At 58.9% G+C, this 27,678-nt stretch overlaps 1 protein-coding gene and 1 long non-coding RNA gene across 2 annotated transcripts in view; both read right to left on the bottom strand.

The window, feature by feature from the left end:
• The window catches only part of CEMIP (cell migration inducing hyaluronidase 1), a 136,378-nt gene extending 113,747 nt beyond the window's left edge, over window positions 1-22,631 (bottom strand). Inside the window, exon 1 of the mRNA XM_076004696.1 lies at window positions 22,393-22,631. The gene's annotated coding sequence lies outside the window, so the exon portion shown is untranslated. The remainder of the gene's footprint in view (window positions 1-22,392) is intronic.
• On the bottom strand, window positions 18,740-21,921 carry LOC142871839 (uncharacterized). The gene is made up of 3 exons (XR_012919999.1): window positions 21,379-21,921; window positions 19,506-19,715; window positions 18,740-18,952 (listed from the first exon to the last, which is right to left on the bottom strand). It is a non-coding gene; the product is annotated as an uncharacterized LOC142871839 (long non-coding RNA).
• Window positions 22,632-27,678: the final 5,047 nt, after the last annotated feature.

Below are 27,678 nucleotides of genomic sequence, written 5' to 3'. Positions count from 1 at the left end.
TGCATCTTTACTTTCATCTGCACCTTCACCATCATCACCTGCACTTGCACTTTCATCTGCGCCTGCACCTTCACCATCATCACCTGCACTTGCACTTTCATCTGCGCCTGCACCTTCACCATCATCTTCATCTGCGCCTGCACTTTCACCATCACCTTCATCTGCACCTGCACCTTCACCATTACCTTCATCATCACCTTCACCTGCACCATCATCATAACCTGTACCTGCACCTTCATCATCATCATCCCCTTCACCTTAACTTGTGCCTGTACCTTCACCTGCACCTCCACCATCATCATCATCACCTGCACCTGCACCTGCGCCACCTCATCTCCGGCCCAGGGCACCTTCCATTACAATATTTTGCTTCTTATAAGATTCTTCTCTATTTTTTTCTGTAATAAATTCTAAAATTAAACCTCCTTGACTTGGCATTTCCTAATCTAATGCCTAAAACTTTGGGCCAAAATTGAACAGAACACTTTCCACACCTCTAGCAGGAGAACAGCACTCCTGCCTGGTCACTTGAGGGCCACGTGTCATCCACGGCCTTCTGCGGTGCACACACCCACCCCACGGAGACACGCTGTCCCTGTGACCTCCCTGTACAGCATTGGCCACCCGAGGGCCCCAGGGGAGGGACCTGTCCCATGAAGCCTGGTTACACCCACCACCCTTCTGGGCCATCCAACCTCTGCACTGGGCAGGGAGGTGAGGCGGCAGTTCCGGCCTCCTGCCCTGAGGAAATACAGAGTGGGCCCGGGGACAGGAGCAGGGAGGAAATACAGAGTGGGCCCGGGGACAGGAGCAGGTCGGCCTCTTCCTTGGGGCTCTGGGAACATCAGTAGGGAACAATGGCGCTCGGGAGCTGCTCTGCACAAGGTCTGCACCCAGTGCACTTGCAAAGAGCCTCACTCCCACAAAAGGGCTGCACACACTCAACACCGACTCCTTGCTTCAAGAGCCCCTGCCCTGCGTAGGGGAGTCAGGAGCCCCTGCGCTAGGCCCCTCACCCCGGCCAGGCCCGGGAGGCCCACGGCCACCACACTGCTCTGGCGCCACACTCGGGGTCTCCCTTCTTCTCTGCACCAGTAACAAGAGCTACCATTATCCGAGTTCTAATTCCGTGCCAGCCACAGTGCCGAGCGTGTGCTCCATCTCATCTTGCCGTCATGGCGACCAAAGAGGCAGTGGCCGTGACCGGCCCCCACTTCACAGCCACAAAACTGAGGCTTCCAGAGGTTAAGACGCTTGTTAGCAACCACACAACCCGTCAGGGGCTGGGCCAGGACGTGCGCCTGCGTCTCACTCCAGAGTCCAAGGGCTTAGCCGCCTCCTCCTGCTCCTGCTCCCTGCACCTGTCCTGGGCCCACTCGCTGCCCCCACCCCTGCCGGCGAGGAGGAGGAGGACGGGCCCAGCGCACAGGTGTGGCCCAGCGCACAGGTGTGACTGTGCTCTCAGCATCTCCACAGTGAGGACCAGCTGGGTTGTTCCAGGGACGTCACCTGCCCACCTGCCCCACGTCCCTTTCCTGCTGGAACCACGTGTGAACGCACACAGAACGCTGGCTCTCCACAGCAGGGCGGAGAGTCTCGGCCACGCCGGCTCACGGAAAAGGTACAGCTCCTCGCCCGTGAGGCCCCCGTCCAGGAAAAATCACAGTGAGAGGAAAGGAAACGCCCACCCTGAGTCACCGTGATCCCGATTGGTGATGCATGGATGGCCCTTTCTTGCCATTTACGCATTTGGGGGCTTCAAGGGCTGTTAAAACAGTGACACTCGAAGCAGAAGCTATTGGACAGAGAGAAACCTTTGCCCAACGCAGCAAGCCCGGGCCACCGTGGGAGCACGTTGGAGGGGGACAGCTGGGACCGGGGCCTCGTGGCACCTCATGAGCGCCTAAAAGAGGCTCTTCCCTGGGACTCGGGCAGCCCGAGAGCACTCGGCGCGGCCGGCTGGCAGGGCCTCCGCCAAAACCCCGACCCCCGACACCAAGGTGAGGGTATCAGGAGGTGGGGCCTTCAGCAGGAGCTGGGTCGGGGGAGGTCGGAGACCCCGAGGAGGGACGGGTGCCCTCGCCAGAGCCCCCGGCCCTCTGCTGTCCAGTGTGGGGGGGACAACCAGGAGGTGGCCGTCTGCAGCCCGGGAGAGAGCCCTCCCCGCTGCCCAGCCACGCCTCAGACCCGCCGGCCTCCAGAGCCGCCAGGAAGGATTTCTGCTGTTCAGAAGCCACCTGTCCACGGCACTTGGCGACGGCAGCCCAGCGTGACCGGCATGGTGGCTCTGATGGACGGCCCCAGTTGCGTCCTGACCACTCCCTGCAAAGCCAACGGTCGCTCCCACCAGGTCTGGGGAGATCGGGCCGAGAGTCCGGGTCCACAAGCCGGTGGCGGGACCCTGAACCCAAGACCTCACCCCGAGGCCCTCGCTTTCCTGGCCGCGTCCCGGGGCGGGCGTGTGAGCCCGTCAGAAGCGTTCCAGGACGTGCGCCCAACCAGGAGGTTTACTGGCCCGTTCAGAGATGCGGGAGAAGCAGCAGGAACTGACCCGGAATGGCAGGAAAGTGACGGCACCGCCCTCGGCCCACGCCCTGCCGTCATTATTTTAAAAGCGCTTGGCTGGGACCATCCATCAGAGCGGGCACTGGAGCCACGCCCGTGGGACATCCGGAGCGCGGGCGGGGCGGGCGCAGACCCTCCGGGCGAGGACTGCGGGCTCAGTGGCAGGAGCCGCCCAGGCCGGGCGGAGGGAAGAGGCACAGAGCACCAGAACCGCCACAGGGGCGACAGGGCTTCCTCTGGGCTCTGGGCCCGCCCTGCAGCCACTCACGGTTTAAGCCGCCCTCCTGGACACGCAGCTGAAATTCCGCGTGCGTGTCCCCTCCCCCCACCGCCTCAGGGTCCCTGTCTCCTGGGCACGCCCACTGCCGGGCCCAGCCCTGCGCTGGCCACTGCACTCCAGGACGGAGAGTGGACACATCCCCAGGAAACTGACCGCTCAGGTGCCGGCCGAGACTACGGCAGGTACCAGGCCACGCAGGCAGAATTAGGACTCAGACAAAGAATGCAGTGTGACCCCAAAGGAGCACGTCCACACACAGCAGTTCGGTCACCTCCCTGTATCCGTGGGGACCTCCCGATGCCAGGCTCTGGGACGTGCAGGTTCCCGGTATAAAATAGTGTCGAGTTTGCACACGACCTGTGCAACTCATAATCTCCTCGTACACTCTATCAGGGGTCCTCGAACTACGGCCCTCAGGCCACGTGCGGCCCTTATCCTGCCCGCTGGGTGTTTTTGCTGCCGCTGGCTGTCCCGCTTAGCAGCCAACTCCTCCCGGGCCCACAGGGCGCATGTGTGGAATGTGCGCTGCACTCTCCAACGGCCCTCCAGCGGTCTGGGGGACAGTGAATTGGCCCCCTGTTTAAAACATTTGAGGACCCCTGCTCTAGATCTTCTCTAGACGACCAATAACTCCTGACGCAACGTAAATGCTGTGTGCACGGTTGTTACACTGTACTGTTTAGCGAATAATGACAAGGAAACGAAGTCTGCACATGCTCAGTGCAGACACGGTTGTTTTTAGTGCTGTCGATTCACCGTGGGTTGAATCCCTGGATGTGGGGCCCACGGCTACAGAAGGCTGCCCGCACCACGGAGTGAGGGATTCTATCGGAGGTGGGTGTAGTGGGTTGACCACAAATATCAGTCCCCCGTTCCCCTCCTCTTCCTCTCCTCTCTCCAGAGCCACGTCCTTTGCACGGTGAGTTTGCAACTTCTCCCACTGATAGGGTCCAGATCTCCCGTCCTCGAGTATGAACTGGACTGGCTTCCGGCAAAAGCACGCGGCACGGTGCCGGCGTGCACTGGGTTTAAATTCCAGGCCCCCAGAGCCCGGGTGTGCTTTCCCTGCCTCTCATGGGACACACACCCAAGCCGCTCTCTGCGAGCCGATGAGAGACGCGGGGTCCAGCCACCCTGTCCCCCCGACAGCCGGCCACCTCCAGACACGTAGGCGAGGCCATCCTGGGCTGGCCAGCCTCCAGCTGCCCTGCCGGTGGGGTGTAGACACAGGAGTGAGCTGGGCTCAGCCACGCCCGTCTAGATCAGCGGAACCAGCCGGCTGACCCACAGGGCAGGAACACACGGTGGTCGTTTCAAGCCTCGGGCTTGGGGTGACTTGTTACACAGCATGGCTCGCTGGGACACTGGAGGGGGCGAGTGGAGACCCTGAACAGAAAGGGAGAAGCCCACGCAGGGTCAGGAAGAGTGAACGACAGCCTGATGGGTGATTGGGCAGAGATACATTCGCAACAGCACGGTGACGCAAAGCAGCACCGTGCCCGCCGGGCCGTGACAATCCTGGTACATTGCTGGGGTCCAGGACGAAACAGCAGGACGAGGGGCCAGAGAGGAAGGGATGGCCGGCCACGGAGGCCAGTGCACCGGGCTCGGCTGTTTCCCTGGGGGTGCCGGGTCTCTGGGCCAACAGCTGCACCTTGTGACAGGTTTTCGGAAAGTTCTCGGAAGGAGCGAGCTCCGCACCAAGCGCTGGAGTATTTCAGATATGGCCAGAGACGGCGGAAATGTCAATCACCTTGCAAACCTAGCGAGAATGCAAGTTCCTTCTCCAACTTGGACATAAAGAAAGGGTTTTGAAAGACGGCCTCAAGAGCATGACTGTGAGAAATGAAGCCTGGCTCTGGGGTTCATTTTTCATCACATACATGTCACAGCTCCCAAAATGAGATGATGTCAAAGTCAGGGATTTCCCGGGATTTCATTGAAGGGAAAGATCGGCAGTTTAAAAGCAGTTGCTGGCCAGGCCGGGCCCGGTGGCTCACGCCTGTAATCCTAGCTCTCTGGGAGGCCGAGGCGGGCGGATTGCTCGAGGTCAGGAGTTCGAAACCAGCCTGAGCAAGAGCGAGACCCCGTCTCTACTATAAATAGAAAGAAACTAATTGGCCAACTAATATATATAGAAAAAATTAGCCGGGCATGGTGGTGCATGCCTGTAGTCCCAGCTACTCGGGAGGCTGAGGCAGAAGGATCGCTTGAGCCCAGGAGTTTGAGGTTGCTGTGAGCTAGGCTGACGCCACGGCACTCTAGCCTGGGCAATAGAGTGAGACTCTGTCTCAAAAAAAAAAAAAGAAAAAAAAAAAAAAGCAGTTGCTGGCCGGGCGCAGGGTGGCTCACTCTTATAATCCTAGCACTCTGGGAGGCTGAGGCGGGAGGATCGCTCGAGGTCAGGAGTTCGAACGAGCCTGAGCAAGAGTGAGATCCCATCTCTAGTAAAAATAGAAAGAAATTAACTGGCCAGCTAAAAATATATAGAAAAAATTAGCCGGGCATGGTGGCGCATGCCTGTAGTCCCAGCTACTCGGGAGGCTGAGGCAGGAGGATCGCTTGAGCCCAGGAGTCTGAGGTTGCTGTGAGCCAGGCTGACGCCACCGCACTCACTCTAGCCTGGGCAACAGAGCGAGACTCTGTCTCATAAATAAATAAATAAAGTGTTACAATACAATGCCCCCTTGGTCACCCCAACTCCTGGTTACGGCTTCTTCCCCCGGAGGCCTCAGGGCCAGGCCGGTTCCGCTCAGCTCCCAGAGGGCAGCCCCGGACGTCTGCAGAGCGGACGCACGAAAGAACGGACAGGCTTCTGTGCCGCACAGAGCCTGACACGCCGGAGCCCGCCTGGCTGTGCCCGGTCGCCGACGCAGGTCACGCTCCGCTGCAGTGACAGAGGACCCCCACGCCACCTCGGGGCCCTTTCTCGCCGTGGGCGCGGGGGATCCTGTGCGGCCGTGTGCGCTCAGGGACTCGGGCCGACCCTCCACCCAGGGTCCCCGCAGCTAGAGGCAGCGGGCATCCGTGTGCGTGCCGTGCTCCTTCTAGAGCTGCCGTGCACGCCCTGCTCACGCGTCACCGACCAGAGCAAGACACTCAACCACGGCTGCCTGCGACGCCGTGGGGTGCGTGTCCTCCCTCATGCCCAGAAAAAGAGGGCCGGGGCGTCGGTGAGCAGCGGTGACCGTCACCTGGCCTCTCCCGCATCACGTCTCTCCAGCCCGTCAGACTGCGCGCAAACCCGAGGAGCAGCCAGGCCTGGGGTACCTCGGCCCGCCCAGGGGTCCCTCCACGTGCACATGCCAGCGTTGCCCCCCGGAGCGCCGGGCACGGGGGTGCTCCCGTGGCCCTGAGTGGGATGCAGGCTGTCTGCAGACACCGGACACGGCGGTCTCGGCTTACGTCCGAATGCTCACTGTGCCCGATCCGTAGCAGTCTGGAAGGATCCGACATCTCCTCCACTTCACAGCTTCTGAGGACTCTGAGGTCTCCGGGTCGCCGCCCACAGGAATGGGACCACGGGTCGCCGCCCACAGGAATTCTCTGGCCGGCAGCCTCCAGCCGGGGCCGCTGGGAGCCACAGAGCCTTCCGAGCCCGGCCTCGTAAGACCTCTCTCTCCGGGCAGCTCTGGTTCCCAAGCTCCGCCCCGCCGCAGTCGGCTCATGCGTGTGCCCGGCCACGCCCAGCTGCCCGGCTCCTCTAACGACCAGAGTCTCTGCTCTCCCCGGCCCCGGAGGGCCCTTCCTGATCAACAGACAAACTCCCACGACACTCTGTAAGGCTCCAATCAGGGACTAATTCCCCCAGGAATAACGGGGTTCTCCCCCTGGTCTGCGGCTCGAGTCTTAGGTGGACACAGACTCTGTGACTCTCGCTTGTCCACAGGACCGAACCTGCCCGCCCTGCTCTGTAAGGCGGGAGCGTGCAGTGGCTCACGGATAAATGTCTGCTGAACACGTGGTCTGAGCCACCGCAGGATGCCTCACCGTCTCATCCATCCACCTGGCAGCAACTCAGAGCTTTCGAGTCCCGGGACGGTTTTCGGTAAACAGGCCGGGCTGACGAAGGCACTGGTGCCCATCACACACAGGGGGACACAGGGCGCCCCAAGAATCCCATGACAAGAGCCGTTCATCCAGAACCCCCCGGTCTGCTCGTGCACTTCCCCACCGTCTCCCAGGAAACAGAGTGAGGCTCTGTTTCAAAAAAAAAAAAAAAAAGGATTTCCACCGGGCGCGGTGGCTCACGCCTGTAATCCCAGCACTCTGGGAGGCCGAGGTGGGCGGATCGCTCGAGGTCAGAGTTCGAAACCAGCCTGAGCAAGTGCGAGACCCCATCTCTACTAAAAATAGAAAGAAATTAATATGCCAACTAATATATATAGAAAAAATTAGCCGGGCGTGGTGGCGCATGCCTGTAGTCCCAGCTACCCGGGAGGCTGAGGCAGGAGGATCGCTTGAGCCCAGGAGTTTGAGGTTGCTGTGAGCGAGGCTGACGCCACGGCACTCACTCTAGCCTGGGCGACAAAGCAAAATTCTGTCTCAAAAAAAAAAGAATGTCAGGCAGAGATGTCCAGTTACACTTGGTGGTTTTCATCCTGTTGCACTAATGGATATTAAGCCCAGAGGTCCCAGCGCACACAAGTCTCGTAAAGTCTCTGAGAAGAGAGGGCCAGGGAGCTTCCTGGACGCGCAGGTCTGGGAGGAGCCGCACGCCACGCTCGCTCCGGGACAGCCGCGGAACACGCCGGTTTATAAAGGCGCGGAGAAGACCCAGAGCCACGAGACAGGTTGACTGTTGAGCCCAGCTTGTCGCGGACGGGTTTGACCTCAGAATGCCCAGCACAGGCTCGAGACGGCCGCGCTCCTGGGAACCGCGTCTTACGGGAGGTGCCCGTCTCAGCTTAGCTTTCAAGACCGTAATTAGGGATAAACGGCCCCGATCTCAAGTAATCCTGCCTGTGGGAAACCTGCGACAGCCGGCTGCCCTGCACCCCGGGTGAGCAGGGACACCTGCCGAGGAGGGCTCGCGGCTGCTGACGGCGCAGGTGGCTGTCCACAGTGACATGCAGGTGTCCGGGGACTTCCGGGGTGTCGCCTGGACACACCCTGGCCCATCACAGGCCTCTTTACGTCCCCCCAATTTCCAAGAGCAGCAGCAGGGAGGGGACCCCGAAGGAGAGTGGATGACTTGCAGGTGACACAGCCGAGCTGAGCCGGGGGTTCACGCCCTTCCGACCTCACCCACCTGCTGCCACCTGCGGCTGCAGTCACCCTCCCCCGGGGACACTCCGAGAGCTCCGGCAAAGCCGCCTGCCACGCTTCCCAACTGCATCTGCGTCGGAAGTGGGAACGGCGTGAATGCCCGTCTCCGTTCTGCGTCCCGCCGCCGTGCATACAAGGCACCTGTGACCGCAAACGCCGGTGAGCCGTCCTTCTCCCAGACGGCGCCGGCCCCCGAGCGTGCGCTGGGCGTTGGACCTGCAGCTGGAGCCGCACGGCGGCCGGTTCCCGCCCCTGTGAGGCTCCGCCTGGCCGGCCGCACGCTGAGGGGCGCCAGCATTCCCTCCGCCGGGACCTCTGGGGCACACGCCCGGGCCATCCAGACAGCGGCTGCGGGACTGGCCGCTGCCCGAGCTCGTGAAGATTTAAGTCTGTAAAGTGCCAGCATGGCCGCCTCCACGCACGGCGCCCGCTAACCCAGTCAGGTGTGCGGACACGTGCAAGAGACGCTCTGTGCACCTACTACGCGCCGGGTCACGACGCTAAGCGGTTTGCCAAGCATGGGTTCACGCAGCACCCAGAATAACACAGCATCACCCCATTTCAGGGGACGAGTGAGCAACCGCGGCACAGAGAGGTGCAGTGACCTGTCCAGAGTCACACAGCGCATCAGCGCGGGAGACAGATTTACAGCTAGGTCTGCTGGGCTCACGCTGAGGCTCACGCCCCGGCCCCCTCCATCACCCCAGTTCTCACGTCCCACAGCCCAGGACCGCGTGCGCTAAGGAGCCTGCAGACTCACGGGGACGGAGGTGGTTTGTTCTGCAGCCAACAAGCCTGTCTGCAACACTCCCCATCTTTTTCTACGTGTCGGGTTAGAACTGCCTTGGGGATAACGGTGACCTGACCTCGAACGGACACGTTTCTGTTGAGTGGCAGAGCCTGGGCCTTGGTCACTGTCCCCCGGCCACTCACTCGATGGGCCCACTCGGGTTTCCTTTGGGACGGTGCAGCCCTGGGCACGGGGAGGGGCACTACGAGCACGTCTGCAGGTGGATTCGGTTTGCTGAGGCCGTCTGAGCGTGCAGCTACAACCCCGGTGCGGGAAGAGGAGAGGCTGCGGGACGTCGCCTCGCAGCCCCCCTGGCAGCCGGGGGGACCCGTGTCACCACGCAGGCTTTGCCGCACGCGAGCTGCCAGAGCCCTGCCAGGTGGCTGCTCCTTCCTCCCCAGAGGTGACTGTCACAGGACAGGTCTGTCCCTGTGCCCCGCTGTCCTTCCGCCACCTCTGCTATGGGTCAGGCAGACGGGGCAGTTAGAACTCGCCCAGGAATTCACGAAGAATTATGACATGCAAAAATTAAAAATTCTGCACAGGCCGGGCGTGGTGGCTCACACCTGTCATCCTAACACTCTGGGAGGCTGAGGCAGGAGGATCGCTCAAGGTCAGGAGTTTGAAACCAGCCTGAGCAAGAGGGAGACCCCGTCTCTACTATAAATAGAAAGAAATTAATTGGAAAACTAGAAATATATAGAAAAAATTAGCCGGGCATGGTGGCGCATGCCTGTAGTCCCAGCTACTCGGGAGGCTGAGGCAGGAGGATCGCTTGAGCCCAGGAGTTTGAGCCCAGGAGTTTGAGCCCAGGAGTTTGAGGTTGCTGTGAGTGAGGCTGACGCCATGGCACTCTAGTCTGGGCAACAAAGTGAGACCCTGTCCCAAAAAAAAAAAAAAAAATCTGTACGGTTTACAAAACTCCTTACAGAGGCCATAGGCTGAGCCCCTCACCGCAGCCGGGACGGACGAGGAAACCGGGGTGCATCGGTCTGGAGGGGTCACTGTGGGGCAAGGGCTTGGGGTCATGAGCCCGGGGAAGCTTCCCCAACGGCTTGAGCTCTGCTCGCAGAGGGACGCGACCGCGTGTCGGCGGCAACTCGGGCCTCACCATCCCGAAGTGTTTCTGGTTCAGAGCCCCCTCTGTGGCCCTCCACACCCATCGCCCCGCTGCCAGGAGTTCTCCTCGGCCGTGCGGCCGTCCTTGGTCTACCGAGCCCGAGCAGCTGCGTCCCCACGAAGCCACAGTGTGAACCGGGGCCTGGAAAGGGCACCGCGCCTGGAGGTTGGAACACCAGCCCAGGCCGGCCACCTGCCCTGGGCACAGCGGCGAGCGCCCTCCTGCTGCTGCTGCTGCTCGCTCGCTGCCCGGCCGAGTCGCTCGGCTCCAGCCAGACCCCCGACCCGCGGCCAGAGCCCTCGGCACCAGCCCCGCCTCTGCGATCTCACGTCCAGCCACGGGAACCCCGAGACCTTCTCCAAACATCCATTTCCGAGCCTCTGCATTCGGTTCGGGCAATTCCTTCCTTCCTAGCCGCCCCTCTCTGGCCTGAACACTGTATTGTCCTTGAAGGCCAAGCAACTGTCACCTCCCCTACCCCCTCCCTCCTCGACACCTGTCTCCTCCCCAAGCAGAGGCGTCCTATCACCTTCCACGCACTCTCTTCTGTGCGCTTTCTTCACGCCCCTCCCACGGCACGGACTGTAAGATGTTGAACGTCTGTCTGTCTGTCTGTTTGTCTGTCTGTCTCCCCGACCAAACCGTGAGCTTATCCACTGCACGGAGATGCGATGGCGACACCCCTGACCCCCAGGCGTCCAGAAAGAAGTGGCGAGTCGGCGATGAGTGCATTCGGGCTGCGACGCCCCTCCAACTGCTTTGCTGTGAGCTACAACTGTCCCCTACACGAGCGCGCTGAAAACCCAAGAACGGAGCAGCATCAGCCATTATCAAGTGCGTGGGCTTTCGGACTCTCGTGGACCCGAGTCCGAGCTCCCAACTCCGCCAGCCGGAGCCGAGGGGCGGCCGCCTCGGGCCACGTGCCTGACGCAGCCTCCCTGAGCCTTCTCCGCCTGCAGACGGGACGAAGCCTCGCTCAGGGTCGCCAGGAGGTTTTGTGCGCGGGTCTGAACCCCTTGAGAGCTCAAGACGCACGCGGTGTTAAGGACGAGGGTGGGAATAGCGGGGGGCTGACGGGAGCCCGGCCCTCCCAGAAGGCGACTAGTGGGCGCCAGTTTCGTTCGGTTCCCGGAGCGGAATATGCAACAGCGAGCGCCAGACTTAGTCCCCCGAGAATTGCATGTGCCCGGGGGCTGGTGCTCAGATGCAGGACTCCCTCTTCGGTACATTTAGGAACTATCTGAGCACCTGCGGCCCACCTGCTCCCAGGGATGAAACAGAGCGTGAAGGAGTCTGTGCCTTGATCCGAGCAGGGCTCTTCTGTCCTGGACGAAGAAAGTGCTCTCTCTCTCTCTCTTTCTCTCTCTCTCTTTTTTTTTGAGACAGAGTTGTCGCTCTGTTGCCGGGGCTAGAGTGCCGTGGCGTCAGCCTAGCTCACAGCAACCTCAGACTCCTGGGCTCAGGTGATCCTCCTGCCTCAGCCTCCCGAGTAGCTGGGACTGCAGGAATTCGCCACCATGCCCGGCTGATTTTTTTTCTATATATTTTTAGTTGTCCAGCTAATTTCTTTCTATTTTTTAGTAGAGACGGGGTCTCGCCTTTGCCCAGGCTGGTCTCGAACTCCTGACCTTGTGCGATCCTCCCGCCTCAGCCTCCCAGAGTGCCGGGATGACAGGCGTGAGCCACCGCGCCCGGCCAGGAAGGGCTCTCTCTGCATCGTGCTGGGACGAGGCTGAGACGGAGGCCGCCCCCCACGGAGGGAAACCACCCACTCTGTTCCCGGCGTGGCCACCAAGGGCCCCGCAGGAGGAGGTCACGCACGCATTCGGGTCGCGACCCTGCCCTCCCTTGGCCGCCCCCCCACCCCAGAGGGGCGATGTCCTCAAGCGACCCCAGCAGAGCAGCGGCTCAAGTTCGTGCTTGCGCAGCAAGATGCAATGGGAGCGCCATCTCTTCTGCGTGTCGAAAATAGCCTCTTTGCTTAAAGTCACTGCATACGGGGGTGTTTGAAGTAAAAACGAACCTCACCACGCGGCCCCCCTCAGAGGATGCCGGGGCGTGTTTCTGAGTTACCGCTCGTCCTAACGTCGCCCCACGAGCTTCAAATTCAAAACAGATTTAAACCCTTGCCCGGTCACCGGCGAGCTCTGTGCACACACCCACCCGCGGCCCTGTGGTCGGAGGGGCCTCCAGGCCGCTTCAAAGCTGCGAGCCAAACAGACGCCACCGAGACGTCCATGCCTTTTTATTTTCACAAGACCCTTAAAAAAAAAAAAAAGCAAACAGAAATCCCTGCACATGGAAATCCCAAAGCCAGAATCCAGCAGCTGCTTTCTCTTCCACCACCGGGAACTGGATTGGGAAATGAAATGGGGTGAACTTGGTGGCTTCTGAAGAAGTCACGGGCCAGTGACGCAGCGGCCCGGCAGGATCCGCCGAACGCGCTGCCATGGATGCTGTGGTCCCCTCCCGCCGCGAGGAGGGGGAGGGGTGATGGCAGCTTCAGGTCACAAGCCTGAAGACTGCGCCCCACTCTTCTCTGCCCGCAGAGCGAGGAGGCAACCCCGGCCTCACGGAGGGGCTCGTTTGCCTTGTCCCTCGTACCGACCCCTGCACGGGAGACCACAGTGGGAACCAGCTGGGAGGACCTTGACTCTCCAACCAGAACGAGCCCTGGAGGGGTGTTTATCCAGCCAAGGCGAGGGTGAGATACGTGCTTGGGGCACAAACCTGAAGAGGACCCAAGAGACTCAGCCGCCAGCATGAAGCATGCTGGGATGCGACATTTTAGAGATCAAAATGCATGCAAAAAAAAAATGCACGATGAACCAAATATCGAAATTCCACACGAAGACAGCGTTGGTGACTTTCCCTCCTGCCTGCCGCGGGCGGCGTCTCCCCGAGTGCGACGTGGGCTGGAGGGGCCTGGCCGCGGGCACAGCCAGGGCTCGGCCCCGAGCGCCGTTGGCACGGAGACCAGCGGCGCTCGCTCCTGGCTGAGCAATGTCGGTGGAAAACAACCTTTTGCTGAGTAACATGGAAACGGATCTGAAACATATGGATTAGATTCCTCTGCAAATAAACACGGGTTTTAAAAAGGAAAGGAAAGGAAAAGTACTTAGCCGCTATGTTTGAGGTTTTCCCCAGCCCGGACCTTTGGAAAATTAGTGCGAGTGAATCACTCAGTGCCTGTAACACAATCGGCTTTGAAACAGGCTCGTCATAAACCGTCAGTTTCTTTTAAAAAGAATTTTTTTTTTAATGGTTCGCCCAAACCTGCTGCTTTAGGGGCTCATTCCTGCTGTTCTTCACCACAACAGCTGTGCACACCCAGGCTCAGGGCGGCTCCTGGGGGAGGCTCTGGGGGAATTTGGGGGAACCAAGCTGGGAAAATGTGCCCCCAACACACGGCATGACCGTAGTCCTCAGGGAAGGCAGGAGGGGATGCCCTAGGCTGGGAGCCGGATAGGAGCTCAAGGGCTCCAGCCTGCACTGTCCCTGCAACTTCGGCCATCTGCCACCTGCAGACCCCCCCCCGACCCTGGGAAGGTGGAGGGAAAGGGGGCTCCGCCGTGTGGTGAGAGCCCGGGCAGCAGCCACCGAATCCAAGTGGACGGCTCACGCTCGCCACTCACCGGACCCCCCGAGACAGGTCCACGTGGTTTAGGAAACCGGCGTCTATGGGCACCGTGCCAAGAGGTCAAGGTGACCTACAAGACAACCTGCGTCCGGCCCTGCGGAAACCCAGGCAGTGGGAAGAGGCCGAAACCCCCTGTGGTTTGGGAGCCGGTTTCGGCTCAGCGTGGTCCCGTAGCAAGGTGGGCTGACGCAGAGGCCTCTGCACGGGGGGTCGGATCCCCCAGAGAGCCACGCTGCAGGTCACCCCAGCACCCGGCCCCCTGACGCTGCCGGGCAGCAGGCCGCTGGTCCGGCCGGCAGCTGCAGAGCCCCAGCCCAACGGAGCCCGTCTGGCGGGGCCTCCCCTCTGCGGGGCCCCGCACACACCCGGCAGGGCCCTCCGGAGGTGGGGGCCTTTCCACACGCTGGATGGAGCGAGCCGCACTTTCACCTTCACTGATTGACACGACCGTGTTTTTGGAGCTGGCTGCAGGCCAAGGAGAGGCTGATTCCTCAGATCCCCAAGGACTGGGACCACTGTCGGTGAGGGGCAGCCTGTCTGTCTACACTGGCAGGGGCCGTGTGTGTGTATTGGGGGGGCACGTGGGAACTCTCCGTGCTTCTCAGTTTTGCTGTGAACCCAAAACTGCTCTAAAGAAGCAAAGTCTTTTCTTTGAGACAGAGTCTCACCCTTCGGGGTGTGTCCATTTCCTCCATTAGGGGCTTTGCAGAGGTGCACAGAGGCCGCCCCAGGGACTGACCCCCCCACCGGGCCTCCCAGCAGAGCTGTCCCCTCCTGCCCACCTGCCTTCCCGCCGCTGCTCAAACCCCGTGTCCAAAAAAACATCTCGCATTCACACACGGCTATTTTACATACATGAAAAGGGATGCAGATAGAATTTGTTGGCCGGGCGCAGTGGCTCACGCCTGTGATCCTAGCACTCTGGGAGGCCGAGGCGGGAGGATCGCTCAAGGTCAGGAGTTCAAAACCAGCCTGAGCAAGATCGAGATCCCGTCTCTACTATAAATAGAAAGAAATTAATTGGCCAACTAAAAATATATAGAAAAAATTAGCCGGGCATGGTGGTGCATGCCTGTAGTCCCAGCTACTCGGGAGGCTGAGGCAGGAGGATCACTTGAGTCCAGGAGTTTGAGGTTGCTGTGAGTGAGGCTGATGCTACGACACGCTACCCTGGTGACAGAGTGAGATTGTCTCAAAAAAAAAAAAAAGAATTTGTCAAGTTATAAACCCTGGAAATAAACTACCTTTTTTTTCTTACCAGCTTTTACAGAATCTGAAAATTCTTGGGAGGTTGACAAGGTTGAGAAATTAAAAACCCATTTTTGCAAAAGGCTCACAGCTCTATGCGCCTCCTCCCAAGCTTGGGGATAGCACGTGAGTTTTCCAGACCAGCACCCACCACCCAGCCTTCCCTCCGCGGTCCACGCACCTGGCGTTGGCGAGACCGCCACGTGCAGAGTGATCCTGGTTTTGTTCCACTGAGAATTGTTGACACGCGAAAACCCCAGCAAGCCATCCAGAATATTAAAAAGACACAGCAACACAAACCACGATAGAGCTGAGATAACACGATCACCGTGACTGCCAACAGTGAAGTGAAATTACCCAGGACGGGGGTCCCCAGCTATGATCCTTGGAGGCCGCAGAGCTCTGTGGAACCCTTCCGGGACCACAAAACAAAAATCCAGCCCCGGGCCGGGCGCGGTGGCTCACACCTGTAATCCCAGCACTCTGGGAGGCCGAGGCGGGCGGATTGCTCAAGGTCAAGAGTTCGAAACCAGCCTGAGCAAGAGCGAGACCCCGTCTCTACTATAAACAGAAGGAAATTAATTGTCCAACTAATACATATAGAAAAAATTAGCCAGGCATGGTGGCGCATGCCTGTAGTCCCAGCTACTCGGGAGGCTGAGGCAGGAGGATTGCTTAAGCCCAGGAGTTTGAGGTTGCTGTGAGCTAGGCTGATGCCAGGGCACTCACTCTAGCCTGGGCAACAAAGCAAGACTCTGTCTCAAAAAAAAAAAAAAAAAAATCCAGCCCCCTCCTCAAACCACAGACACGCTTCATCTAGTTTTTAAATTGGATTTACTAAGATTTTATTGGAAGGAAGAATTTATGCTTAAAGTAATTTTTAAACCACTGGTCTACGAGACTAAAGGACCCAGACAGAGACCTGCAGCTGCAGAGAAGGGACTGTTTCTTGTACCTGGGGAAGCCCAGGGGCTGCACAGGTAGGGAGCTTGTGCACCTGAGGCAGGTGAGAACCTTCGTGCACCTGAGAGGCTGCAGGAGGTAAGGGATTTAGGCCTGTCTGTCTGCACCTCTGGATCTGTCCCTGTACCCTTCTCTCCGCGTGGGATTCGCTCTCTGCACCCCCTTTTGCCTGACCGAAAACGCCTCTTAATCCTTCCAGACCCATCTCACACCTGCTTCTCTGGGAAGCTACCTGGGATCTCTTCTGGCTGAGCTAATGGCCTCCTGTCCCCGCAGCAGGTCCCTGACGGCCCGTCCCAGCCCCCGTCACGCTGTATGACAACTTCCGACTCGGATGCCTGTCTCTTCGCTACACAGTCAGCTCCCGGGGGCAGGGACTGTGCATTCAACTCTGCCTTCCCGGGGCCGATTCGGGGCCTGCGTCTGCCAAGGTGGCCAGAAAGTTGCTCTCAGTGTATTTCCTGCTTCTGAACGGGGCGGCGGGTGACAGAATGCAACGGCACCCGCGCATCGGGGCTGGGCAGCGCGACGACCAGTTCATCCCACCGGAATGCCCGGGGAAGGGGCTGAGGGAGACACTGAGCTTTAAATTTCATTTTCGGGTTATTGAAAAACAAAAAGTTGTGATCTTCAGAGTCAAGAAGAGTTGTTTGAATGTAAACATGCATTTCTCAGCGTCTGGAACCAGAGTTAGATGGAATTCCCCGAGTGATCTCTTAATGCCACCAAAATTACTTTGGAGAGATAAATTGCCGTTTGCACAACGGACCTGCACTTAGAACTCAGGCCAGAGAGCTTTGGGAAATTTATTATGGCAGGGAAACGGGGACACTTAAAGGGGGTCGGGATATTTAGTCTGCTGATAAGATGGCTCAGGAGCGACGACAATTACCTCCAAGAATCCGAAGGGTCATTACAAGGTCATTAGGAGAGCGCAGGCCAGCTGGGCTCCGTCTACTTGGACTCCAGAAACTGACTTAAATCACACCGAAAAGAGTAAGAATCGGAGTCGAAGAAGGCCGGCAACGATGTAGCCGCCACGACTTAAACGGAGCTGCAGGGGCCAGCGGCGGGGAGCTTGCTAGAACTCGGACACTCGCTCCCGGATCAGACCTGCCACCTCAGAGCTCCCACACCCCTGCCACTCGTTTGCCTATTGCAAGTCTCAGAAGCACCGGTCTGACCGAGCCTTTCCATCTCACAGATAAAGAAATAGAGGACGAGTGAAGCCAGGGAATGTGCCCGAGTTCTGGCAGATGGTCCGAGAAGGGTCGAAATGCCCATCGGCATCAGTCCATTCCCCACGGGACACTCCTGTGGTCCCACCTCTCCTGACCGGCAGAGCCACGGGGACCCCGCAGGCTGGGTGCACGCCTCACGGCCACACAGACTCAGGCCAGCCACCCCTCACTGCAGAGAGCACCAACGAGTGTGGCAGGCTCCCGGAGAGCCTGCGGCCCTCCTGCCCCCGTGTGACGTCTAGAAACAGGCGAGCCGTCAATCAGCCTGGGTACATGCCTCCCCCGTAAACAGGAAATGCCACCGACAGACAGCCGGGAGACAGAAACGCACGGGGTTTTTGCAGACCTGGTCTTCAAAGGCCGTCAAAGTCTGGTCGAAGCCCTTTAACTAGAGCGGTGTCTAGGCTGGCGCTACGGCTGCCCTTGCAGAAGATGCAAAGACAGCGTCTCAGCACTCTCCGAGCGCCAGGAGCCAGGCTGTCGGGGAAGGCCACCTGTCCCTGCTCCCCGAGGCTCACTCGCCCACAGAGGTGGGAAGGGGAGGGATGGATTTGGATGCCTGGAGCCAAGCGGTGCCCAGGGACAGGCCCTGGGGAATACCAGGGGCAGGGAGGAGTGGCAGCGCCCCTCCCTCTGGAGGGAGCGCGTGTGTTTCCTGGCACTGGGGGAACTGAGCAGACGGCAAATGTATATTTGATGACGTTTCTCTGCAGGCAGCCTCCCTCCTGAAGAACCAGGCTTGAACAAAGCCTGGCATCAGAGCAGACAGGACATAAAGGGCTGGGGACCTGCTGGGGAGGGCAGGGTGGCCCCCCAGGGGAGTGGCTGGGGCAAAGAGGTGCAGAGATTGAGCAAAGTCACCACGATGGCCACTGTCCTACCCAAATTTGTGAAGTTCCCGCAGGCCAGGCTTTGCGGAGAGGAGGCTCAGGCTCAGCGGAGGGTGTGGCAACAGGGTAGAAAGGAGCTCGGCACTGAGCGGCCCCCCCAGCGCCACTCCCAGCCTCCCTCCACCGAGCCGAGAGCCAACACAGCAGGGCAGGAATGCGATCTGCTCCTGGTCGCTGTTCAAAGGAAACTGAAAGTGCCTGCAGACAACGGTAAACCGAGCAGCAGCGAGGAGATAGCCGACGCCTCGCTCTGATAAGATCGCACACCTGGGGATTTGCCACCCGCAGACAGAGATGTGCAGCCCAGGCCCCCCAGTTCAAAGACGTGCGGCCTTGGGGGTGCAGCCCACAAACACACTTTGCTCCCTTTTAGGAGCCCAGCCTCCATGCTTGCGTTTCTCTTTTGAGCTGTTGCCGCCAATGCCAACTGCATTGCACCCATCGGATGTGGCCGTGCCCTGCCAAGACCTCAGAAGGGACCGAAAGGGGGTCGCTTGAGCGGCAGGCTTCAAAGGGGCTGGTGAGAATAACTGCATTCAAGGCGCTTGTCCCACGGGGCCGTCCCCACTGATTGCCACTCTAGCCGTTCGACCCGTCTGTGCCGGGGCTGCGACACACAGAACGCCGGGGGGCTGACAGAGCGCTCCTCCCCGCGGCTGCTGCGCCAGTCTCCCCCCACCCCGTGTCCCCGCACCCCGAGAGTGTCCTGCAGCTCAGCAGTTCTCTTACCGGAAAGCCCCATGCAGTGCGCGTTGTGCACGGGGACCCGTGTGTGAGTCCCCAGAAGCCAGCCGGGACTTCGGGGTCAGCCGGGGAGGGGCCCGTGTCTTCCTGCTCCGTTCATGTCACCAGTAGATGGAAATCACCGGGGAAGACCCCCAGCGTCTGTAGCTTGTGTCCTTCAGCCCAATCCTTTCAGACGCAGAGGCTGAGACTCCTCTGATCTGCTGCGGGTGGGGGGAGACCCGAGTGCGCTCGATGTGGAGCCGACAGGGACACACACACAGGCACACACACGCGCACAGGCACACACACGCTTTCGTGGGGGGGGATCTAACTGGGACACTGGGTACTTGCAACTCCACTGTGCAAACTTCCATGGTATATCACGTATTAGTGACTTCTACCAGCCAGACAGAACCCCCAAATGCAGAGCCGGATGGGGGACCCTCAAATTCAGGGGAGACCAAATAAACAACCAGTGCTCTGGGCAGGGCGAGTGTCTCGGGCAGGCTCTCACACCTGAGCAAGGCTCCAGCACGAGGGAAGTTGCCGCTGCCCGGCAACAACTGCCCGGCAACGACTGCCCGGTGGTCCCCAGACCAGGTGCCTCCCACACAGCCGGCCCTCACTTCCTCCTGCAGGAATCCGCAGTCCTGGCCCACAATACCCACGAGAAACTGCCTCCCAGCAAGAGAGGCCCCTTAGCCCATCTTGCATCTGGCGAGAGAACTATCAGGGAGAGTAGACCCATCTGAGACTATTTTGCAAATGACTTACTTTTATCTTTCCTCCAAGTGGTACAGGTGGGAACAGTTGACTGATTTGTCTCACATACGCGTTCTTCCATTTATCTTTAAGTAGGAATTTTTGGGTTTTTTGTTTGTTTGTTTTTTAGCATTGTGATCAACTTCAGCTCTTGCATCAACTCTATCGGCATGTTCCGGAAGGAGGAGATGGAGCAGAGATGGGGCCCCTCTCACAGAGTTCCTGGGTCAGGAGAGAAGACAGAGGGACGGTGAACACAATTTGAAAGAAACACACACTGTCTTTAAAATGCACCCATAACTGACATCGTTTTAAGAGATTTCTCTGTGCTCAGCACTGGATTAAATCTTACTATTGTGCCGATTACCGTAGTTTTCATAGCAACCCCTGCGAGGTAGATTGTGTTATCCCAGCTGACAGATGAGGAAACGGATGAGCCACAAAGAGTCTAAGTGACTTTCCCAAAGTCTCGATGCTTTCTCAAAAAAAAAAAAAAAAAGGAGCTTGATGGTTCTTACTGTCCATAGGCTTTCATCAGCCACAAACGGACAGAGGAACAGACCTGGGTTTCTTATAATTTAAAAATAAAGGAAGGCCGGGCATGGTGGCTCATGCCTGTAATCCTAGCACTCTGGGAGGCTGAGGCAGGTGGATCGCTCAAGGTCAGGAATTCTAAACCAGCCTGAGCAAGAGCGAGACCCCCGTCTCTACTATAAATACAAAGAAATTAACTGGCCAACTAAAAAAAATATAAAATATATATATATATATATAGAAAAAATTGATCAGGCACGGTGGCACATGCCTATAGTCCCAGCTCCTCGGGAGGCTGAGGCAGGAGGATCGCTTGAGCACAGGAGTTTGAGGTTGCTGTGAGCTAGGCTGACGCCACGGCACTCTAGCCCAGGGCAACAGAGTGAGACTCTGTTTCAAAAAAATAAAATAAAATAAAGGGAGATACGTCCTCCCATGCGGGGCTGTGACGAGAAGAGCCCATCCAGCCTCATTTCATACCCAAAGAGGGAGGTGTTTGATTTGGAGCACAGATCAACCCCTGTGGGTTTTCACATCCTGTTTCCAAGTAACCAACGTGAAAGAAAGATCATCTCCTGGGATAAGGAAGGGCCTGTGGGAGTGGCTTCAGGAATGCCAGGCACTTGGGATGACAACGTCAGGGTCGGAAAACAGCCCGGTTACTTTTGCGAGTGCTTCCGAACGCGCTCTCTCCAGAAACCTGCTCTGTTCCGTCTCTTCTCTGTCCCGTCATCGGCTGCGAAACTAATACACCCTCCCAATGCCACACGTACTAAATGGGTAATTTAATGAAGTGGAGCGGACACCCCTGCCCCACGTGAAAAGCAGCCACGCGCCAGCGTGTCTGATGTCAGCTCACTGCCTGGGTGCATTCTCAGGGTCACACGTTCCTGACACCTCCCAGAGGTCTCCCAGGTGTCAGGAAAACCAGGGAGGCCCTGAGCCACAGGAGGTTCTGTGCAAGGCCAGCGGCAGGCTCAGCCAACCGGGTCACGAGCCACAGCCTGCTGCCGGCCGGCCGCTCCTGGGAACAGAGCCCCGAGCACCAGGCGGACCACCCCTCCCTCTCCTGCCTCCCCGCGCCCCAACACCCTGGGTCTGGGAGGAAGCTCTGACTTCCCCTGCGACCCAGGGCCACAGACCCCGAGTGGAGGAAGTGGCTGGGAGCTGTCCATGGTGGCGTCGCGCCTGGGCACGCAGAGCCGCCGGCTCCCCGCCCCCGGCGCGCCGCGCTCTCTCTCCAGACCGCGGGGATGGAGAGACGCGCTCCGGGCTCACCATCTCCGGGTCGGGGCTGCAGCCAGGCACTGGCTCGCACATCAAAAGGCTGGCTTTACGAGGGAGTTCTCACCTGTGGGCAGCGCTGGCAGCACGGAGCAAGACTCGGGACCTCAAACCCGGCGGCTGGCGGCGCGCCTTGGACGGCCGGAGCGTCTGCCTCTTGGGGAACCGTGGCGGTCGCTGAGAGCAGAGTCTGCCGCGCAGGACCCAGGGCGCACAGCGCTCCTTTCTCATGGGCTCAGGGGTCCCCGCGGGGACCGTTCCAGAGTGTCACTGGCTCTCGGTTGGTTGGTTGGTTCCAGAGATGTGAGCCCGGAGAACTGGCCACCGTTCCGGCCTGCGCTCTGTCAGGACTCCGCCTTTCCTCCCAACCTAATGCGACCCTTCTTGAAGCCCACGTCCTTTGCCAGGGACCGCCACATCTCCTTCCAGGACGCCAGGTTTGGCATCTCCGTATAAACAGCAGCAGGGGTCCTCGAGGTTATGTAGCGTCCAATTGCCTCCGCCCGCCCTGCGCCAGCGCGCCCCGGGGTGCCGGGAGCCACTGGGAGGCGGGCGGGCAGGGAAACCAGGAGCAAGACGGCGCCAGGGAGGAGCGGCAGGGCGCAGACCTGTTGCTAGGCGCACGCCCGCTAGTGCACAGCGAGAGCTGGCTCCGACGCCTGGCCCCTGGGTCGTCCCTCCTCCGCGAGACCCTGTCCTGGGCGCAAGCCCCCCCCACCCCCCACCCCCCCGCCATACAGAAAAGGGGAAACCTACTGAAAGCAGAACTCTGCCCACCGCGGAATGCGCTCTGGGGACGCCAAGGACCCCCGCGCACCTGCAGCTCGTTAAAGGATAAGATATCAGAGAAATCCCTCAGAAAACACTGATAGGGGCATGTGCCCGTCATCAGACGCGCGGACAGACAGACAGAGGCGGACTGCACAGCACAGGCTGAACAGGCAAACAGAAACCGATGGGGGCGACGCACAGCCTGTGCCTTAGCCCGTGCCGGGTGGAGGCGCGGAACTCCGGTTCTTCCCTCCCCTCCGAGGCGGGGGCCATCGGCTCAGCCCTGACGCCCCCAGCCTGGCCCTCTTACCTCCGGGTCGGCGGCCTCTCGAGACAGCGCCGCGCCTCGCGAGCTGGGAGCGCAGTGCCGGGCGTGGGGTCGCCGGCCGCGGGGCGTCTGGTCGCTGCGCTGGGGCGCGGGCAAGCGGGGCGGCAGCTCCTCTGGGAACCCGGGTCCAGCCCCGGCCGCGCTCAGCCCGCGCACTCCCCGCGCCGCCCGCGCTCCCCGGCTGCACCGCTGCGCTGCGCTCGGCTCGGCCTGCGCGCTCGCTCCCCGCCGCCAGCGCCCGGCCGCGCTTATAACCGCTTCGCGCGCTGGCTCCTCCCCCGGAGCCCCCGCCGCCCGCGCGCCCCAGCTCCCGCCTCGCCCCCCAGGACGCCTCCCTCCCCACCGGCCGACGCGGCCCCGGGCGGGCTCTGGCGGCGGCTCCGGGAGGCGCACGGCGAGCGGGACGGCGCGGCCGCCAGGTGAGGGCGCCGCAGGCCCGGGCTGAGCTGGGGCGCCGCGGCGGGAGCGCAGCCGCCTCGCAGGGCCCGCGCTTGGGGAGCGGGGAGGAAGGCCCGCGTCGGCCCAGCGTCTCCGCTGCTCCGTCCCCGGCAAAGTCTCAGGATTGGGTTGTTTTTTTTTGTTTTGTTTTGTTTTTGTAACTCGGCAGAAACAGAGTGGCCTTGGGAAGGTTCTCTGGTGTGCCTTGGGCCTGGCAGTTCGTGCGAGAGGAAAATGCCGGGGTTTCCGGCCAAGAGACCTTGGTTTGAAACTGGGTTCAGACCTGCCGGGGATGTGACCCTGATCTGACAAGGATCTAAACCTCTCTGGGCCTCAGTTTCCTCATCAGGAAAATGGACTCTGTGGTGCACCTCACGGGACTTTTTTAATGAGGTCGGGAGAGTGTAGAAAGCAAGCACATAGTAGGTGCTCAGTAAGTTAGGAGCCTTCCCACGTGGGGCGGGGCTCTGGGCCTCCTTAGCTGCACGTGCCAAGGTCCTAAGCAGGGAAGCAAGAAGGTGCCACCTGTCTAGACACGCCCCTGCCCAGGGACAGCCGGCGGGTGGAAAGAGCCGGCATCAACAAGCAGGCCCCCCGGGGTGTGTGGCACTAAGCTGCCCTGTGAACCGGAGCCAGCTACTCCCCCTAAGTCTCAGAGTGTTTTTTGGGGTGTCAGTGGATTGCCCTGTGAGGGCAGTTCTCTGCCCCTTCCACTTTGGGAACTTGTGACTTGGCCCTCTTTGCTGGCTAGCTGAGTCCTTCTAGATTCTAGAATATGCATTTCTTTCTTCCTTCCGGTCAGTGCCCTGCAGGGGCGGCCCCCACTCTGTGCAGCAGGCAACGGCTCCAGGAATCTCGGTCTGGGCTCCTGGGCAGGCTGGGGTCAGACGCAGGCTGCGGAAGTCTGTTCCACAGCTCCCCGGGCCGAAGCTACCTTTGGTCACCGGCTAAACCAGGGAAGCCCTGCCTGCTACCCCCAGGCCTTTGCCAGAACGCTGGACTTGATCGTCACTGGAGATGGTGACCAGGGTTCTCAGCCCTTCCTTAACGTCCTGGGGAGGAGGAAGCCGGGTCCAACGGCAACCCCCTCCCCAGCCTTTTCTCCCCAGCAGACTAGCAGCAGGGAGCCTGCCCAAGAGCCCCCTCTCCGGCTCTGACAGCCGTGACTCCTGGTTCTTTCCCTTTCCTAGGAGCATCCGGACACCAGACCCACAAGCGCTGGAGGGAGAAAATGCCGAGCGGCTGGCTCAGATGGAGAAAGGTCAGCCTTGCATCAGCCTTTCTTGGAGTGACACGTAGGATTTTCCGTGCGCCAGCCTCCCGGAGGCCCTCGGGGTGTGATGGGGCCGGCAGCCCCGGGCAGAGGCGGCTCCGCAGGCGTCTGGGAGATGAAGTGGTGCAGGAAGACGCTCGTCTAGGGCTGGCCCCAGAAGTGCTTAGTCATGTTTTCTCAAAGCACAGAGATGCCGGGCACATTCCTCTGGTATCCGGTGTTCTCTGTCGCAGATGCACGCCCCAGGGAAAGAGCAGCGCTGACGGGGCACGGGCGGCCCTGCGCGTCCAGGCCAGACCCTCCAGCCCCAACCCCGCCCCGCACTTCCACTCGGCACCGGCGACAGACCGGGCGTGCCGTGCCCGGTAATCTCTTCTGATAAATATCAGCGCCAGCGCCCTGGCAGATGTGCTGCCCGCACTTCCCCAAATCCCAGGGCTTGCTCTCACAGATACAGAAGTGGGCGCTGGTCGTGAAAAGCTTGTTGGCTTTCTGGTTCTTGCCAGAATCCCCCAGCAGAGCCTCCGGACAGCGGGGAGCTGCTCCTACCTGGTGTGACCCACCACCGGGAAAGCTGCCCTGCCTCCATTCCCAGCACTTGCCTCCTGGGCCACTTCCCTCCGGTGGGCTGCAGCCCCCTCCGCTGGGCCCTGCCTGCTCGCTGCCACCGCCTGGCATTTTCGCTCTGCTGGAAGGATTAAAGCAAGCCTGGCCACACTCCAGCCGCTGACCAGCAAAGCCGGGCCCCTGCCCCCATGGCAGCTGCCTGTGCAAGTCTGAAAAGCCGGGCTCCTCCGTGGCTCCGTGCTCCAAGCCTCCGGACCCGGTTCTCCCGGAAGAAGAGCAAGAAAAGCTGGGAGGTGAGGGAGCCAGGAGGGAGGGGAAGCAGGATGCAGCTGGGTTGGCAGCACACCTGCAAAAAATAAAAACCCAGGCATCCCCACCCTGCCAGAAGCTGCTCAGGAACAATAAGCATCTTTAAGTTCCACCAACAGGGGTCGCCCTTGGACACCGCTGGGCCTGAAGCTGGTGTCAGGAAAGGGATGTCCCCAGGCCGGGCCTGGGCCGGATCTCTGCCTGATTGCGGCTGGTTCCGGTTTTGTCCGGTACAACAGGGGCTGCTCAGGCGGGGACAGGAGAGTCCTGGTTTCTTCTGGTGGGTGGTGATGCGTGTTGGAAGTTGGGGACTCGAGTCCTAGGACACTGGTCACAGCCCTGGCAGTGGATCTTTACATCTTCCTCTTCAAATTCATCACCGCTGTAGAGAAAGAACTCTTCTTTCCTTTTTTATTTATTTATTTATTTTTATTTTTATTTTTTGAGACAGAGTCTCGCTTTGTTGCCCAGGCTAGAGTGAGTGCCGTGGCGTCAGCCTAGCTCACAGCAACCTCAATCTCCTGGGCTCAAGCAATCCTCCTGCCTCAGCCTCCCGAGTAGCTGGGACTACAGGCCTGCGCCACCACGCCCGGCTAATATTTTCTATATCTTTTTAGTTGTCCAATTAATTTCTTTCTATTTATAGTAGAGATGGGGGTCTTGCTCTTGCTCAGACTGGTGTCAAACTCCTGAGCTCAAACGATCCACCTGCCTCGGCCTCCCAGAGTGCTGGGATTACAGGCGTGAGCCATGGTGCCTGGCCAGCCCTTCCTTTTTATTATACCGAAAATATACGTAAACCGTGTGTATGAAGTTTTCACATTATTAATTTATTTTTCCTAATTGTAAAAATCACACATGTTCCGTGTAAAAAAAAAAACAAAACAAAACCTTGAATATTTAGAAAATGAACAAAGGAGCAAGGAAATCACCTAACAAAGCATGTTCATCACAAAATGCTTGAAAAGTATAGAGAATCACAAAATACCACTTCTACTCAAAGGTCATTTCTGTTAATTCCAGTACATAGCCAAGCATTTTCCATATGCAAGTTGCAGAGAGGGACGCACAAGTACCTAAGTGTTATGCGAGCATCCCACGGACGGTTCAACGGTTAGCTCAGAATCGTCCTCCCCACGGGGCCGCACGCTCTGGGCGGGCAGGGCCTGTGTCTCTGGCGTGCTCGTCTTCCCGTAGTAGCTCCTGCAGTGCCTGACGCAGAGCCAGCGTGTGCTGGGGGTTTGCGTCATGAGGGAATGGGTACCCGAATGAGCATTTCTCATAAAAATAAGAGACCTGCAATGAGAAAGGAGACCCAAGTGGGTTGCAAACATTTGGAAAGACACTCGACTTTGCACGTCGGTGAAGAGATGCAAATTAATACTACGCCGAAATACCTATCGGACGGGCGAAAATCTGAAAGTTTGCCAGCACCTTCCGTGGGTATCAGCACCTTTTTGGAGGGACAGAGAGGGTGGGGGACAGGTCGCAGACCCTTGCATGCATCGCCGATGACAGCTTACCTTGGTACAGCCTGCGAGGGCAGCGTGACAAGATCTACGAAAATGTGCAAGATGTTTGACCTGGCGATTCCACTCCAGGGGTTTCTCTTACAAATATGATGTGGGAAACGACCGGCACCAGCTCACACACGCTGTAGCCCTACTTGTAATAGTAAAAAAAAAAAAAATCGCACAAAAACCAGGAAACAACCTCAGTGCTGAGAGGCAGAGCTAATTAAGTTGTGTGAGCACGTATGATGGAGTGCTATGCAGCTGTTTACAAAATGACCAGGAGGTACAGCAACATACGTAGGACACTAGCACTTGTGCAAACGGAGGGGGAGGGAAAACACTATATACTACAAAAGGAGATTTGCATTTATTTATGGATGCATAAAAATTATCTAGGATGATGCACAGGAAGCTAATAATAATATGCTTTCTTGCTTGGCCTTGCTGATGGTTTTGGCGGAGGGGTGGGCAGGCAGGTGGAAGACAGGAGTAGGAGGTCAACTTGTCCTCGTGTACTTTTTTTCTTTTTGCACCAACTGAACTTAGTACCTAGTCAAAAATTTAATGCTGGGTGTGGGGGTGCGCACCTGTAGTCCCAGCTACTTGGGAAGCTGAGGCAGGAGGATCTCTTGACCCCAGGAGTTTGGGGCTGTAGTGAGCTATGATCACCCCTTGAGCAGTCACTGCACTCCAGCCAGGGCAACATAGCCAGACCCTATCTCAAAAAAAAATTTTTTTTAATAATTTTTTTTTTTTTTTTGAGACAGAGTCTCACTTTGCTGCCCAGGCTAGAGTGAGTGCTGTGGCGTCAGCCTAGCTCACAGCAACCTCAAACTCCTGGGCTCAAGTGATCCTGCTGCCTCAGCCTCCCGAGTAGCTGGGACTACAGGCATGCGCCACCATGCCCGGCTAATTTTTTGTATACATATTTTTAGTTGGTCAATTAATTTCTTTCTATTTTTTAGTAGAGACGGGGTCTCGCTCAGGGTGGTTTCGAACTCCTGACCTCGAGCAATCCTCCCGCCTCAGCCTCCCAGAGTGCTAGGATTACAGGCGTGAGCCACCACGCCCGGGCTTTTTAAAATAATTTTAAATGAATGCCAGAAATTATATCATATAAATAAAAATAAAGTCTGTTTTTTCCAGTTAATACTGCGTCATAAGCGT

This window comes from Microcebus murinus, chromosome 7 (genome assembly GCF_040939455.1).
Source record: "Microcebus murinus isolate Inina chromosome 7, M.murinus_Inina_mat1.0, whole genome shotgun sequence".
Classification (NCBI taxonomy): Eukaryota; Metazoa; Chordata; class Mammalia; order Primates; family Cheirogaleidae; genus Microcebus; species Microcebus murinus.
This window is presented reverse-complemented; position numbering and strand designations above follow the sequence as displayed.